This window comes from Schistocerca americana, chromosome X (assembly GCF_021461395.2).
Source record: "Schistocerca americana isolate TAMUIC-IGC-003095 chromosome X, iqSchAmer2.1, whole genome shotgun sequence".
In the NCBI taxonomy this organism is placed as follows: Eukaryota; Metazoa; Arthropoda; class Insecta; order Orthoptera; family Acrididae; genus Schistocerca; species Schistocerca americana.
In genome coordinates, this window is record NC_060130.1 from 916,369,632 (window position 1) to 916,375,631 (window position 6,000).

The window sequence follows — 6,000 nt, forward strand, 5'->3', positions numbered from 1 at the left end:
TGCTGCGGTCGGTAACGCCTAAATAAGACAACAAGTTTCTGGCGTAGTTCTTAGATTGGTCACTCCTGCTACAATGACAGGTTATCAAGATTTAAGTGAGTTTGAACGTGGTGCTATAGTCGGCCCACGAGCCATGGGACAGAGCATCACCGAAGTAGCGATGAAGTGAGTATTTTCCCGTACGACCATTTCGGAATGTACCGTGAATATCAGGAATCTGGTAAAACATCATGTCACCGACATCGCTACGGCCGGAAAAAGATCCTGCAAGAACGGGACCAACGATGACTAAAGAGAATCGTTCAACATGACAGAAGTGCAACTCTTCTGAAAATTGCTGCAGATTTCAATGCAACAAGTGTCAGCCTGCGAGCCATTCAACGAATCATCATCGATATGGGCTTTCGGAGCCGAAGGCCCACTCGTATACCCTTGATGACTGCACGTCACAATGCTTCACGCCTCGCCTGGGCCAGTCAACACCGACGTTGGACTGCTGATAACTGGAAACATGTTGCGAGTCTCGTCAAGAATAGCATCGAGCGGATGGACGTGTACGGTTATGGACACAACCTCATGAATCCACAGACCCTGCATGTTAGCAAGGGACTGTTCAAACTAGTGGAGGCTCTGTTGTGGTGTGTGCGCGTGCAGCTGGACAGATATGGGACCCCTGAGACGTCTAGGTACGACTCTGACTGGTGTCACGTACGTAAGCATCCTGTCTGATCACCTGTATCCATTCGTGTCCATTGTGCATTCCGACTGACTTGGGCAATTTCAGTAGGACAACGTGACACCTCACTCGTCCCGAATTACTATAGAATGGCTCCAGGTACACATTCTGAGTTTAAACTTTCCGCTGGCCACCAAACGTCCCACCATGAACATTATTGAGCATATGTGGGATGCCTTGCAACGTGCTCTTACGGATTTATGGATTGCCCTGCAGGATTCATGGTGTCAATTCCCTCCAGCACTACTTCAGACATTAGTCGAGTCCATGCCACGTCGTGTTACGCCACTTCCGAGTGCTCACGGGGGCCCTACACGATATTACGCAGGTGTACCAGTTTCTTTGGCTCTTCAGAGTATATTAGTATCAGATTAGCTATTCACGACATTGCTTCAAAAGACAAGTGAAACAAATGACAATCATCTTGAGACTAGTAGCTTAGTATGTTTGCAGACCGGAATCTAAGCACAGATTCTCGGGATTGGCGAGCAACGCCCATATTTGTAATCTTATATTACCCAGCAGAATTGTCATGGAATGGAAACATTTTAATCACTATAATTTTATAACTGGAATATTAATTTTGACAAAAGTGCAAACTGTAAGAAACCTGAGAATTAGTGTTACAAGACTATAGTCTTTGTTATTCAAGTCTTATTCAGTTTTGTAAAATCATACTCTAGATTATGAAAGCTGCTATCATCAATAACTTTTCAAAGAAATTATTTTTGGAAAAGGAAAATTGTTCTTTCAACAGCTGAGAAAAGTAGGTTTCCATTGAGTTATGTCTAAGCTAATAAAAATATTTAATTCATTCGTATATATGATTTATTTTTCAGTCCCAACTGGATTTTTTTTTTTGCAGTATGACAAATTTCAGTCTCACTGGATTATCTTCAGAACTATGTAGTTTGTGGAAGCTCCCTGTTGTTTGTCTATCGGCATTACGCTACAGAAAAGTAAAGGTTACACATATAAAAATTTTTAAAATCAACATAGTTGCTGATTCTCTCTACGCGAATGCATGGTCTGTAATTGTAATAAAGTCTGGAGTAATACCTGCTTTTTAGGTATCGTGATTTTACCATATATCTTTAAATAATATATTTTTCATAACGCTAATTACATATCATAAGCAGGAGTCTGCTAACTACATACTGAATAAAAAAGCTTAATGGGAAACATCTTAAAGTTTCGACAATTTTAAGAATATGTTGATTACACACTACGTGTTTAATGGACAATACAAAAGGTATATGAAGTTTTATTTGGATTATTAGTTCCCCCTTTGTTTTTTAATTATTTCTTTTACTTTAAAATAAATGATATTGTTTCAAAATCTACTGCTGTACGTTGAGCATATGGATTGTACCTGTAGCTCAAAAGAAATATTTTATGAGTTACAGCACATTCTGAATGAAATAATAACTTATATGTGATCAGATACCAGTTAGTATCGAGAGCTTTTATAAACATTGTGCCAGAGCCTGTAGGCGTCCATTATTTCTGGATATCTAACCATTAAATGAAATTGTGCTATTGTTCAAATTTGCAACGTGTGTCTTTCATTTTTGCCCATGCACAACATACGATTAACAGTAGATGATCACTGTTTGGTTTCTCCATTGTTTTCTGTTGTCTGACATCTACTTTGCAAGTAATTTGCCGGTGCTCTCACTCTGCTCCAGTAATTTTGTGCTAGTCCCCTCTTCAAAAGCGTACATCGTGCAGTATTTGCAAGGGTTTGGTTCCACCGTTCTGCAACATCAATTTCTTGGTGTCTGGTATGGGCAGTAATCTGCCTCTGAATTCCATCTTTACCAAGAAATGCTTCGAAATCATTACTCATTTGTTCACCTTCATTGTCCCAATGGGGCATTTCTATTCTTTTCTATAGAAAATTATCTGTGTACAATTTATATTTCTGAATGACTAAAAATTTCAGATTTAGCTTTTAGCAAATAGACTGCTGCATATCTCGAATAATCGTCAATGAATGTTATAGCTTAGCTGAGCCAAAGACACACGTTACATCGCTGTGCATCAAACACAGCTGTTCATTTGCTATGTTTACAAAATGTTTGGGGAAAGGTCTAGCTTTCCTTTTGCCTTCGATTCAAATACAGCACAACTGATTATTCCTGTCATCTCACACTTCGAGGTTTATTTCATTACATTAGACCTATTTCTTAGCTTTATCAATATGAATGTAGCCTAATCTTCAACGCCATAAGACTAATGGTAAGGTTTTGCGACAGGGCCACGTCCACACTTCTAAACGCTTGAGTTGGGTGACTAAAGTAATACAGTTTCCTGTCTTTTGTGATTATTTCGCACTTTTGATACATGATTCTAGTATCATTTTCTGGCGACGATACCACCACCTCTTAATCGGTCGTCTGAGGGGCTAATATCAAATTACACACAATGTCTGGAATGTAAAAGATATTTCGCAAGTCGACCGTTTGTCTCTTCCACATACTTCTGATAGACATACGCGCACAATGCTGGAGCCTTACGTCGCGAATATCCATCACGGTTCGGTACTTTTACTGACTCTTTATGTTTGAAGTAAGTGATGAATTTATGAAGCTGATGAGTCATGTGGTCCGTTGTTACACTGTCAGAAATTTATCATTTTCTCAGAAAGTGGTGTATGTTGCATGTGAATATGTAACATTATCCAACAGTCTTCCACTTCATTTGCAGAGTGATATTTTGTGCGGTTGTTTCGCTGGCAGCAACGCAGCTTTGCGAGCATTTTAATGACATGTTATTTTAATACATTTCCCTTTCTATGTTTTGCTTGCTCGTTGTCTGAAACGTGGTCACAAAAGTGTGGGGAATATTATCTAACATATCCACAGCAATAGCAGAAATTCTTAATTCTGTTTTCAAACGATCCTTTATAAAGGAAAACCTAGGAGTGCTACGACATTTAATCTTTGTATCACTGAAAAGATGAGTGAAATACATAACAGTGTGATTGGCATTGATAAACAGCTCAAATCGTTAAAACTGAAAAAGCCCCAGCAGCCAATGGATTCCGTATCACATCCTGTGCCCAACTTGCAGCCGGATTAGCCCTTCTGTTAACTATAATCTATCGTAGAACCCTCGAACAAAAGAACCGTAGCTGGTAGAAAGAACAGCTCGCTTCTGTCAACAAAACGGTGGCGGAAGTGATTCACGAAACTACTGTCCAGAATCCTTGATATCCATATGTAGTGGAATCTTAGGACATATTGTGAGCTCAAAGACAATGAGGTCTATCGAACCGAACGATCTCCCCTATGCCAGCACGGATTTCGTAACCATAAATAATATGAAACACAACTCGCACTTTTCCCACAAGACATCCTGAAAACGATGGATCAAGGCAGTCAGGTAGATGCAGTATTTGTCGATTACCTAAAAGTATTTGACCCAGTTCCACACCCACGAAATTTGTTACTGGATTGGGTACAAGTAACTTCGGGTGCGCTCTAGGGAAGTGTGCTGTGTCCCTTCCTGTTTATGTTGTATATTTATGACCTTTTTTACGAAGCTACTGCCTTGATACTTAACAAAAATTTATTAATTTTCACCCATTACCATACTAAACGACATTCCACCGCTCCTACTGCAACAGTAACTATCTATTTTACTGGGCACCGTACGATACTACTTAGATGAGTAGATGGAGGGGAGATAACCAGCAACCGACGAGCCGATCCAAATCCCACGCATCCGATCCGAACAGCGGCTGCCAGCCGGCGTGCTTCGGCAAATCCCCCAAACACCTTCAAAATCCTTCAGTCCCCCGCAAGAGCAAAGGTTGGAGGACCAACCGCTCACTCCATTCTCCTGTTCGATCTTGCGTCTTGTCCGATGCAAACTACATAGTCATACAGCAACTATTTTATATCAGCAGCTGATAGACCCTCACGTTCTTCTGAGGCTACATTACTGAAAGTTGGACACTCGAATAGTATATGCTCACAGGTATCCTTTAGAGCACCACAGTCGCATCTTGCTGAGTCTCGCTTTCCAATCTTGTGCAAATACACAGGATATGGCCGATGGCATGTGAGAAGATATATTAATCCCCGCCTAAGTGCAAAATATTTCATGTTTAACTTTTCCATTACATTAGGTAAGAATCCAGAGACTCTTCTCGCAGTTGTTGACGTGTCCCATTGCTCTCGCCATATATTCACGGCCTCTTCTCATATTTCTCTTTTGTTATTTAGGTGCTTTCCCATAATTTCCCTTACCTTTCTGTAATCCCTTTCCCATAACCAGTAGTATGCAGCACTCTGCCTTATTAGTAACATAAGCCCATTATCACCAGTAATCCATCAGTGGGAGAAGTGCCAAAATCTTCAATTGTCCCGATTAATATGTTTCTTTGTACTCTTCTCACAGTCATTCCGGGTCTCATCAAACACAATCTATAAGCCCATAGGCTGGAACCGTATACCACCATTGAAACCTACAGGCTACCATGATATAATCTTATTACACGAGGTTGAAGATAAAATTTCCTCTGCCCAATACTTATTAATCCGTGTAGCACATCCAGTGCCTTTTTGCCTGTGTGACGCGAAGTTCCAGTCCTGGTCCAGGTATACCCTAAGGTATTTACACCGAATTCTCATTTCTTGTGGGACCTCTATTAAGCTTTCCTTTTAGCAACATATACAACAATTTCTGTGGTGCTATACTCCACTTAGATTTTTCACACCAGTCCATTATTATCACCATATGCGAGTTCTTCAATCCAGTTCAAGGCGACTATTTCCCTGCACGACTTCCCGCAATTCAGTTGTAGTCAAAGACATATATAGAGGACGTACTGAGGATTCAGTATGGAGCCCCTTCTGAGGTCCTTCCAGGTGTACGCTTCGGTATCGGGGCCTGTCGCTTACGGAGTAAGTCATCAGCGTAAGCGACAGGCCCCGATACCGAAGCGTACACCTGGAAGGACCTCAGAAGGGGCTCCATACTGAATCCTCAGTACGTCCTCTATATATGTCTTTGACTACAACTGAATTGCGGGAAGTCATCTTTGGCACTCAGTGTCTGCAGTAATCCATACGGCAACCACACAGCGACACCACACATTGCATGTCCCGCAAGCAGGATAACAGCGCCGGCCACGAAAGATTGTCAGATTCACCGGAGAAATCTACCATCACTCCCAGAGCAGGTCGCCGATCACACAAATTCGGCTAACAGATTGAACGCATCCTTTATGGACCGACCTCGGCGTAATCCGAATT